The sequence below is a fragment of the Bombina bombina genome, chromosome 12 (assembly GCF_027579735.1).
Source record: "Bombina bombina isolate aBomBom1 chromosome 12, aBomBom1.pri, whole genome shotgun sequence".
NCBI lineage: Eukaryota > Metazoa > Chordata > Amphibia > Anura > Bombinatoridae > Bombina > Bombina bombina.
In genome coordinates, this window is record NC_069510.1 from 127,532,011 (window position 1) to 127,543,733 (window position 11,723).

Consider the following 11,723-nt stretch of genomic DNA (forward strand, 5'->3'; position numbering starts at 1 on the left):
TGGTTTCGGAGATATAGCGCATTATTTTTTATGAAACTCCGCTAACTTTGCACCCCTTGTTATGCAATTTTAAAAACAAATATAACATTTGTTTGTGCTGATTTGTGCCGCAAAAACCAACGTTAGTGCCGGTTTGGTTTCGGAGATATTACGCATTATATTTGTTGAAACTCCGCCCACTTTGCACCCCTTGTTATGCAATTTTAAAAACAAATATACCATTTGTTTGTGCTTGGTTTGTGCTGATTTTTGCTGCAAAAATGAACGTTTGTGCCGGTTTGGTTTCGGAGATATTGCGCATATAGTTTATGAAACCCCGCCTACTTTGCACCTCGTGTTATTAAATTTTAATAACAAATATCATTTGTTTGTGCTGATTTGTACCACAAAAACAAATGTAGTGGTATAGTGTAAATCATGAGCCAGGGCATTGGTTCCCAAATAAATGCCCTATCACATGCTAACCATTTCGCTTTCACACAAATAGCCCTTCCTGAAGAGCCCAAAATAATTCTGATACAAAATGAGAATGCTATGTGAGAAAAAAAAACCAACTTTAATTAAAATGTAAACAAAGGGGAGGGAGAATTCTCAGTTGTAGATTTCATCTCTGGGTTTACTGGATAAAATATAAAGCAGTGATTGTAAACCTTTGCACCCCAGATGTTTCAGAACTACGTTTCCCATGATCCTCAAATAGACTGCAGTTTCCATAAAAACACAGTTTTACATAATCTAAAAATCTTGAATGTCCATTATCTCAGAAACCGAACTGGCACAAAGGATTGTTTTTGCAGCACAAACAAATGATATATTTGTTTTTAAAATAGCATAACATGGGGTGCAAAGTGGGCGGAGTTTCAGCAAATATAATGCGTAATATCTCCGAAACCAAACCGGCACAAATGTTAGTTTTTGCGGCACAAATCAGCACAAACGCAGCACAAACAAATGTTATATTTGTTTTTAAAATTGCATAACATGGGGTGCAAAGTGGACGGGGTTTCATAAAAAAATAATGCGCTATATCTCCTAAACCAAACCGGCACAAACATTCGTTTTTGCAGCACAAACAAATGGTATATTTGTTTTTAAAATTCCATAACATGGGGTGCAAAGTGGGCGGGGTTTCAAAAAAAATAATGCACAATATCTCCTAAACCAAACTGGCACAAACGTTCGTTTTTGCAGCACAAACAAATGATATATTTGTTTTTAAAATTGCATAACATGGGGTGCAAAGTGGGCGGGGTTTCATAAAAAATAATGCGCAATGTCTCCTAAACCAAACCGGCACAAACGTTAGTTTTTGCAGCACAAATCAGCACAAACGCAGCAAAAACGAATGGTATATTGTAATTCAGTTTTTAAAAACATGGGGTGCCAACTTCACATAGGTCTGCTGAAGACCTGCTCCTCAGTACATGTGGTGCGCGAGATTGCCTTAGGAGCAGCATACACCAGCCAATCACTGACCGTATCCTGCTGAGGACCTGCTCCTCAGTACACCTGGTGCGCGAGATTGCCTTAGGCGCAGCATACACCAGCCAATCACTGACCGTATCCTGCTGAGGACCTGCTCCTCAGTACACCTGGTGTGCGAGATTGCCTTAGAAGCAGCATACACCAGCCAATCACTGACCGTATCCTGCAGAGGATTTGCTCCTCAGTACACCTGGTGCACGAGATTGCCTTAGGAGCAGCATATACACCAGCCAATCACTGACCGTATCCTGCTGAGTACCTGCTCCTCAGTACACGTGGTGCGCAAGATTGCCTTAGGAGCTGCATACACCAGCCAATCACTGACAGTGTCCTGCTTCCTTACAAACATACTAGATACTGTGAGATTTCTAACGAGCCTCACCGGGAGAATTGTGTAAGCAGCTCTTGTGAGAACCTGCAGTCGTAGGGCAGGAGAAGGCTTGATAAATCGGGCCCTATGTGGCGTCCCTTTTCTTCAATGTATCTTGCAGAATCTGATTGAAGTGGTGCAGTCTGAGTATCTTCAAATATACACTTTTTTTTTCTTAGACTTATATGTTCTTATTTTCTTTGTTTACTCTGATACTGTTTTATTGGATTTTAACATTGCCATTTTTATTTTCCTTATTATTATTGTATTGCTATATAGACGCTCTCAGTTCCAAACACCCTAGTGGTGGTTTGTTTGTTTGTTTTGAATAGTGCAATAATAAATGATCTAATATATGACAGCATTTTCCTTTTTTCAAATTGTATGGGAGCCCACGTTGGAAACAGGAAAGCCCCGCTTTCTTTTGGAGAAATATGGACTCTAAAAGTGCTCTTCCCCTTCATAAGACACTGCATGGGCACGTTAATCATGGGGTACTAACACTATCCCTCTTTCACATGAGGGGTCAAATACCTCTTTAAGTAAATGAGAGTTTGAGAGATAGGGGTAGATTTACCAAGCAGCGAATGCAGCAATCTACCCCTGATGTTTCAGGCTCACCGGAAACAAGAGTTAAGAAGCAGCGGTCATAAGACCGCTGCTCCTTAAATTGTCCCCCATCTCTGAGGCCGCGGGCTGCACACATCCCGATACGATGCGATTGGGGTGATTGACACCCCCTGCTAGCGGCTGATTGGCCACGAATGTGCAGGGGGGTGGCATTGCACAAGCATTTCACAAGGAATGCTTGTGCAATGATAAATGCCGACAGCAAATGCTCTCAGGATTTATCGATGTCGAGCGGACATGATTTGCTACAGCGAATCAAGTCTGCCCGCAAGTTGATAAATCGGCCCCATGGGCTGGATAACACCACCCCCATCACTATAAATGACCTGATGGTCTAGTGGAGCAGATGACCACCATTTTTATCTGTGAAAGTAAAATATGATGCTTTTTTGTGTACAGCTTATTACATATAATATTAGTTGATCACAGCACTATTGGTGGGCTTAAACGTGCCTCTATGAGCATTGAAAAGTATTGTTTTCTGCACAAGAACATTGTTTTAAATGCAACCAAGTAAAAAATACAATAGAGCACAAAATACTAAAGATTGCACGTACCATAACATGTAAAACCAAATGTGATTATATTGTGGTAAATGCAGCCTACCTAAGCTTTATTATTTAAAGGGGCATTAAGGGGACATGTACATCAAAATTAAACTGTCATGATTTAGATAAGGCCTGCAATTAAAAGGAAAAATTAAAAAAAAAATTCTTGGTATCCATGATTAACATACTGAGGTATACACAGGATTGTAGCTGTGTTTGCAACAATGTTACACATATAGGTAGGCCAGATTACAAGGCGAGTGCAAAATATTGTTTTCGCGAGGGCGATATTTATGCTCCACTTAGTAATACCAGAGCATGCAAATGTGTGCTGGTATTAGAAGTTAAGTGAAATGCGAACACGATCTTGCTTTTGCATTGCTCGGAAGCATTGCGCTCACGAGAGCAAGCTTCTGTAGGCTCCGATAGGAGCATTGTTCTCATGCCGTGAGACACGCAGCGATGGGTAGCAAATTTATATGAATATATATATATATTTTTATGTGTATATATAAACATATTAACACATAAATATATATGTATATACTCATATTAACACATAAATATATATGTATATACACATAGTAACACATAAATATATATGTATATACTCATAAAAACACAAATATATATGTATATACTCATTAACACATAAATATATATGTATATACACATAGTAACACATAAATATATATGTATATACACATAGTAACACATAAATATATATGTATATACACATAGTAACACATAAATATATATGTATATACATATTGTAACACATAAATATATATGTATATACTCATAAAAACACAAATATATATGTATATACTCATATTAACACACAAATATATATGTATATACACATATTATCACAAATATATATGTATATATAGCTCTGCGGAATCTGTTGGCGCGCTACAAATAACTGATAATAATAATATACACATAGTAACACATATATATTTATGTATATACACATAACACATAAATATATATGTACATAAGTATATATATATATATATATATATATATATATACACACACACACAAAACACGGGTGGGGTCAGCACTCTCAGGCCGGACCGGGTACACATCCTATGACCCTGCAACATGCACAGCTCTGGGTGCAAACCAGCACTCTCAGGAAGCTGCACTGTCACCAGAGCCACAGGCAGTTAACCCCAGTCAGGCCTGGGTGCAAGGCCCAAACAGGGAAAATTACAAAAAAATATATATTTTAATATAAACACACAGAAAAAGTCCAGCACTCACTCACAAGCTCTCAACTAAGATAAAAAGCAGCAATGGAAGAATTAGTTACCGCATCTGGCCAAATGGGAAAAGCCCAGGTACCTCGTCAAGGTTTCTTCCAAATACACCTGGGTCCCTAAACAGCCACACAATGCAGGCTCACAACCAAACAGCTGTGAAAAAATGGAGGATGCACAGGCTTATGTAATCTCCCCAAACATATATGTTTATATAAATGTTTATGTTTCATATAACATATGCACCCAGGTCTGACTGGGGTTAACTGCCTGTGGCTCTGGTGACAGTGCAGCTTCCGGAGAGTGCTGGTTAGCACCCAGGGCTGTGCATGTTGCAGGGTCATAGGATGTGTACCCGGTCCGGCCTGAGAGTGCTGACCCTACCCGTGTTTTGTATATGTTTGGGGAGATTACATAAGCCTGTGCACCCTCCATTTTTTCACAGTTGTTTGATTATGAGCCTGCATTGTGTGGCTGTTTAGGGACCCAGGTTTATTTGGAAGAATCCTTGACGAGGTACCTGGGCTTTTCCCATTTGGCCAGATGCGGTAACTAATTCTTCCATTGCTGCTTTTTATCTTAGTTGAGAGCTTGTGACTCTAGTCTGGTCCAGATCGGCAGCTCAAGTCAGAGGATTACGGGGTGTGTGCGACAGTGACACTCTCAGCTGCTCACTGTCAGACAGTGTCCTCCAGCCTGCTGCCGGGTGTTTCTTTTGAGAACTTGCACACTCCTTAGTGCTCTAGTAAGCGGCAACGCGGGGTCACATGAGATGCCCCTGGTGACATCACGCCTGCTCGTCGCTAATTCGCTGCTGCTGACCGCGCGAGAATTACAAATTCAAAGGAGGGGAGGGCGGGCCTTAGAGTGTCACGATCGCGGACGCGATAGTACTCACTGTAGCTAACTCAAAAAGCACTGCAGCCTGCTACTCTTGCCAGGACAGTCCGGGATATTTAAATGGCCGGGACCCGGTCCCAAATTCCGGGACTGTCCCGGCAAAAACGGGACAGTTGGCAAGTATGTGAGTGAGTGCTGGACTTTTTCTGTGTGTTATATATATATATATATATATATATATATATATATTTTTTTTTTTTTTTATTTTATTTTTTTTTCCCAGGGAAATTACAGTCCCCATAAACCGCAATGTACAGCACTTTTCAGTGCTGTTTTTTTCCTAACACCCCACACCCGCTGAACTGCTTCATGCAGTTTAAAAAAAAAAGAAAGAAATACTACCATTTTTTATTTTATAAAACAAACCTTTACACTGTATTTTGGGGGCAATTGGGGCACATTTAGAAATGTAACCAGAGCTTGCTGTATCAATAACCAAACACTTGTAATGGCTGGTTATGTATCGCGGGCGAATTTGTCCGTTTACAGGCTTGCCATAAATTACCGCTCCGCTTGTAATCTAGGCCATAGTATTGCAGTAGTGTATCCAAAGTATCATTTTGCTCTGTGTGGTTACTAATTGCTCTCTCTTTTCTGTTTACAGATGCCATGGGTCAGATCCCTTCTGTGCCACCAGACCATGTCAGTAACGCAGCTTGTCTTCTTCCTTCACTCTCGTCCTGCGCAGGGATAGGACTGACCTGCTCTCTCCCGATCACTTTTTTTTTTTTTTTTAAACTTTGATGGGGCAGAACTGCATCCGCCGCTGCCAACACCCCCCTGCTTCTCTCTCCTTCCAGACCATCTCCTTTCCTGCAGCTTCTTGTGCTATCTTTCCCCTACGCAAGAGGTTTTTTTTTCCTCAATTGCACCAGGAAGAACCAGCCTTTCCCTCCAACTAATGAACTGCAGGATGTCAGGTCTCTATTGCAGGAGATAATTAAAATACGGTATCTCTTCCACCGCTACCGAGACTTGTTTCCCAAGCAGTGGAATAGGGTATCCCCTAGCAGAGGGTTGCAGTCTGGCATGGGATAAATGACTAACGGTCAGGCTATTTCCAGCCCTGAGGGCTTTAAGAAGATGAAAGGATTCCGTTTGGGATCTCCAATAAGAGTGACGTTAGTGGACCAGGCTGGCTCTGTCTGTCTGTATCTATGTCCTCGACCCTGGGCCTGCAGAGCACGGCACTCCATGGATCAAATCAAATTACATGATGCTGAAGTGTGCTTTTATTGTGAATAAGTGATTTTTTATACATATATATATAACATATCTTTTTATTTATTTTTTCTTGATGTAGTCATGTTTGTCACATACTTTTATCGGGTGGGTGGGAAAACTACGTATTAAACCCCTTACTTGTATATTCACTGCATAGATGGTACACGCAAATTACGTAGCAAAAGGGTTGACAAGAGCTTTTTTTTTTTCTTCCCTGACACAACCTGGCTGAAATTAAATGCATTCTCTGCTGCCGACTTTTTGTGTTTTTTTAAAATAAAAAGGGAAAAAAATTAGAAATACAAGACAAGCAAAAATTCTCCCTTAAATTTTAAATTAAATTCATAATAAATTTTCAATTAAATATTGCAAAAAAACATAATGTAATTTACTTCTGAAATTTATGATTTTTCTATCCCAATAATTTTAAGGCACAAGTGGCTCCCTGGTACCTGGGCTTGTCAAGCCCTGTTCTAAAGCTATATTTTTAACTGCTTATAAAACATTTGTTGTGTATACAGAGCTTTTGTAGCTCAATGCTTTAATTGCTGATGTATTATGTGCATATACATACAAAGAATTGTATTGTCCCTTTAAATGAAAGCGTGGGTGACAATTTACCAGTTGTTGACTTGGCTACCAGAGGTCGGTGCTGTGGTTTAAAAAAGTCCTTTACTTTTTTGTTAAAAATAAGTTGTTGAACTAGCTATTGGCTATACAAATACTCATCAAACCTGGCACAGTGTAGCCTTTCCAGAAGTGGCCAAAATTCTACCATTATATAGCAAAGAAACCTAATGTTAACGTCATTCCATCTATAAATTGCACCATTTACAGCTAAAAAATAAAATTACAAAAGGAAGTCCATAAAATAAAGTAAATGTTTTAAAAAAACTGAAACATAAAATATGTTTTATTTCTGTGGTTTTAATAACATCAGTCACCATTCCATTAAATACATTAAAAAAATACAAAATGACACCTGTTTTACTCCCTCGTTACAAATTATTTGAGAAGACTTTGCTGAGACAAGATTATTAGGGGATGATGAGACAAATTCCTCCTCTCTCCCTGACCTTTAGATGACAGATCATGTCCTGTTTTCTCTTCTTCCTACTAAATGATCCAACAGTCTGTAAATTATTGTCCTGGTTCTTTTCAGTGTACTGACAGCTAGGGTGAAGCAACTTAATTTAGGTGACATATATTTGCTCAAATATGTGCAGGGAAGGGCAGTGCACCAATACTAAGGAATTCAACCACAGAAAATAGTTTAACGCTTTCCTATACATGAATTTCACTTGTTTGTATGACATCTAAATTGTCACAAACTCTTGATAGATATAGTTAGGGGAAATCAGAAAAAGAAATCATTATTTCCGTGCTGTTAGGAGATACATTTTATTTAAAGGGACAGTCAACACCAGATTTTTTGTTGTTTAAAAAGATAGATAATCCCTTTATTACCCATTCCCCAGTTTTGCATAACCAACACAGTTATATTAATATACTTTTTACCTCTGTAATTATCTTGTATCTAAGCTTCTGCTAACTGCCCCCTTATTTCAGTTCTTTTGACAGACATGCAGTTTAGCCAATCAGTGCTCAGTCCTACAGTGGGGGAAAAAAGTATTTAGTCAGCCACCAATTGTGCAAGTTCTCCCACTTAAGAAGATGAGAGGCCTGTAATTTTCACCATAGGTATACCTCAACTATGAGAGACAAAATGTGGAAACAAATCCAGACAATCACATTGTCTGATTTGGAAAGAATTTATTTGCAAATTATGGTGGAAAATAAGTATTTGGTCACCTACAAACAAGCAATATGTCTGGCTCTCACAGACCTGTATCTTCTTCTTTAAGAGGCTCCTCTGTCCTCCACTCATTACCTGTATTAATGGCACCTGTTTGAACTTGTTATTAGTATAAAAGACACCTGTCCACAACCTCAAACAGTCACACTCCAAACTCCACTATGGTGAAGACCAAAGAGCTGTCGAAGGACACCAGAAACAAAATTGTAGACCTGCACCAGGCTGGGAAGACTGAATCTGCAATAGGCAAGCAGTTTGGTGTGAAGAAATCAACTGTGGGTGCAATAATTAGAAAATGGAAGACATACAAGACCACTGATAATCTCCCTTGATCTGGGGCTCCACGCAAGATCTCACCCCGTGGGGTCAAAATGATCACAAGAATGGTGAGCAAACATCCCAGAACCACACGGGGGGACCTAGTGAATGACCTGCAGAGAGCTGGAGCAACATAACAAAGGCTACCATCAGTAACACACTGCGCTGCCAGGGACTCAGATCCTGCAGTGCCAGACATGTCCCCCTGCTTAAGCTAGTACACGTCCGGGCCCGTCTGAAGTATGCTAGAGAGCATTTGGATGATCCAGAAGTGGATTGGGAGAATATCATATGTTCAGATGAAACCAAAGTAGAACTGTTTGGTAGAAACAAAACTTGTCGTGTTTGGAGGAGAGAGAAAACAATACCTACTGTGAAGCATGGGGGTGGCAACCTCATGCTTTGGGGCTGTTTCTCTGCAAAGGGAACAGGATGACTGATCCATGTACATGAAAGAATGAATGGGGCCATGTATCGTGAGATTTTGAGTGCAAACCTGCTTCCATCAGCAAGGGCATTGAAGATGAAATGTGGCTGTTCTTTCAGCATGACAATGATCCCAAACACACCGCCCGGGCAACGAAGGAGTGGCTTCATAAGAAGCATTTCAAGGTCCTGGAGTGGCCTAGCCAGTCTCCAGATCTCAACCCCATAGAAAACCTTTGGAGAAAGTTGAAAGTCCGTGTTGCCCAGCGACAGCCTCAAAACATCACTGCTTTAGAGGAGATCTGCATGCAGGAATGGGCCAACATCCCAGCAATAGTGTGTGACAACCTTGTGAAGACTTACAGAAAATGTTTGACCTCTGTCATTGCCATCAAAGGATATATAACAAAGTATTGATATGAACTTTTGATATTGATCAAATACTTATTTTCCACCATAATCTGCAAATAAATTATTTCCAAATCAGACAATGTGATTGTATGAATTTGTTTCCACATTTTGTTTCTCATAGTTGAGGTATACCTATGATGAAAATTACAGGCCTCTCTCATCTTCTTAAGTGGGAGAACTTGCACAACTGATGGCTGACTAAATACTTTTTTTCCCCACTGTAGGTCACTTTACGTGCATTAGCTCAATGTTATCTATATGAAACATGTGAACTAATGCCCTCTAGTGGTCAAAATGTATTCAGATTAGAGGCAGTCTTTAAGTTTAAGGTCTAAGAAATTAGCATATGAACCTCCTAGTTTTAGCTTTCAACTAAGAATACCAAGAGAACAAAGCAAAATTGGTGATAAAAGTAAATTGGGAAGTTGTTTAAAATTGCATGCCCTATTTAAATTATGAAAGTTTTTTTTGGACTTGACTGTCCCTTTAACAAAGCTTGGATCTGTTAACCTCATGAGTACCACAAAGGCTGCCCTGTCTGGCATGAAACAAAAGATCAATTTCTGGGGGGGGTAACAGTAAATTACATTATGTGCCTTTTTGTTAACATTGTGTTAGTACCATCTGGAAGCAGATGGGTTAATTTAAATTACATATGAGCAGCAGACTCTGAAACCCTCTTGGTAGCGCCTAATGGATCTTTGCCAAATAAAAATAAAATATATCAGTCATTTTGCACGGAGCATAAATTGAATAATGTTTACGTACAAACCTTTCTGTAGAACCGCATTGATGCTAGGAAGAAGTATGGCTTTCTGCTGTTTTATTCAAGTTTAAAGGCCTCATATGAATGTGCTTAGTTGCCCAGGTACATGCATCGTGTGACCCTTTTTGCGAATGGCAAAAGAATAATAATAAAAAAAAAAAAAGTGAATGTAATTTTTGTTTTTTTAATTTTATCACTGAAAATGGCTGTGGCTTAAATTTGTTCAGAGATGGTTTAGTAAACGGTGTCATTGTACAACTTCAGATTCCATATGTGATGTCTTCTACACATGGAGGTCAGACTTCGCTTGCCGCTGAGAATTGTTTTTTCGTTAAGACACTGTACATAATATCTTGATGTTCTTCCTGCAATAATGTGTTGATATCATGGTGTTTTATTAAGATTTACACAAAGGTGTAACTGCAGCATTCTACATATTTTGTTTAATGTAACGTTTCGGAACAATCCTCTTCCTCTGACCTCTGGATATAATTGCTGAAAAGTCACAATTTTATATTTTAGGACCAATCAAAAAATGTTCCAGTCAGAACAGAGCTTTATTTATAATGTCTGCTAAAATGTGAACAACAATTAGAATTAACCATTTGGCTGCTAATCAGGGCTGCAGTGTCACTGCCTTTTTGGCAACTAGGATTTAGCTCTAACTTACCCCGCTTATATTGACATAGGCCTCAACATTGTTTGAAATTCTCTGTTTAGATCACCACAATGTCTGTGTCAATATTTAATCAGGCTATGCTATATATATCCAGAGGCATTCTGGTTTTTGCTTATATAACAGAGTGAGACTGACTTCAACCAAAGTAAGAACCAACTCTAAGGAGTTGGAAAAAAAAAAGGTTATTTTAAAGAACCAAACATGCAATATAGTGCATTAATATGACTCAGAAACTCAGTCAACTTGAGGTGAATTATAAAGAAGGCTACCCCAGCACTCTTGTTAAACAATTCACACTAATATTGTGGCTGGCAAAATAGTTTGCTGTGGTAACATTATGGTAAACTTCTGATACTCCCTTGGCAGCATCAAAGGGGTTAACCCTTATACCTTAACTTTACTCTCCCAATTCCTAATGTCAATCAGGATAGTCAGCTACAACTTTATTGCATTGTTATGGGTAGCAAGATCTCAGCATGCACGAGATCTCCACATGAACCATCCCAACCTCACAATTATAGTCTGCAATCTTGTAGCCAGATACCAAAACAGACTCCAGAGAGACTATCTATGATAAAAGCAACTGATTTAAATGACATATTAGGGATATATATATATAGATATATATATATAAATATATATATATATATATACTGTGTATGTGTGTGTATATATATATATATATATATATATATATATATATATATATATATATATATATATACTGTGTATGTGTGTGTATATATATATATATATATATATATATATATATATATATATATACACACATACTGTGTATGTGTGTGTGTATATATATATATATATATATATATATACACTGTGTATGTGTGTATATATATATATATATATATATATACACTG

At 38.6% G+C, this 11,723-nt stretch overlaps 1 protein-coding gene across 1 annotated transcript in view; it reads left to right on the plus strand.

The window, feature by feature from the left end:
* Positions 1 to 7,404, plus strand: part of NCS1 (neuronal calcium sensor 1) — a 278,873-nt gene extending 271,469 nt beyond the window's left edge. The window contains exon 8 of the mRNA XM_053695406.1: positions 5,806 to 7,404. The gene's annotated coding sequence lies outside the window, so the exon portion shown is untranslated. The remainder of the gene's footprint in view (positions 1 to 5,805) is intronic.
* The last annotated feature ends 4,319 nt before the right edge of the window (positions 7,405 to 11,723 follow it).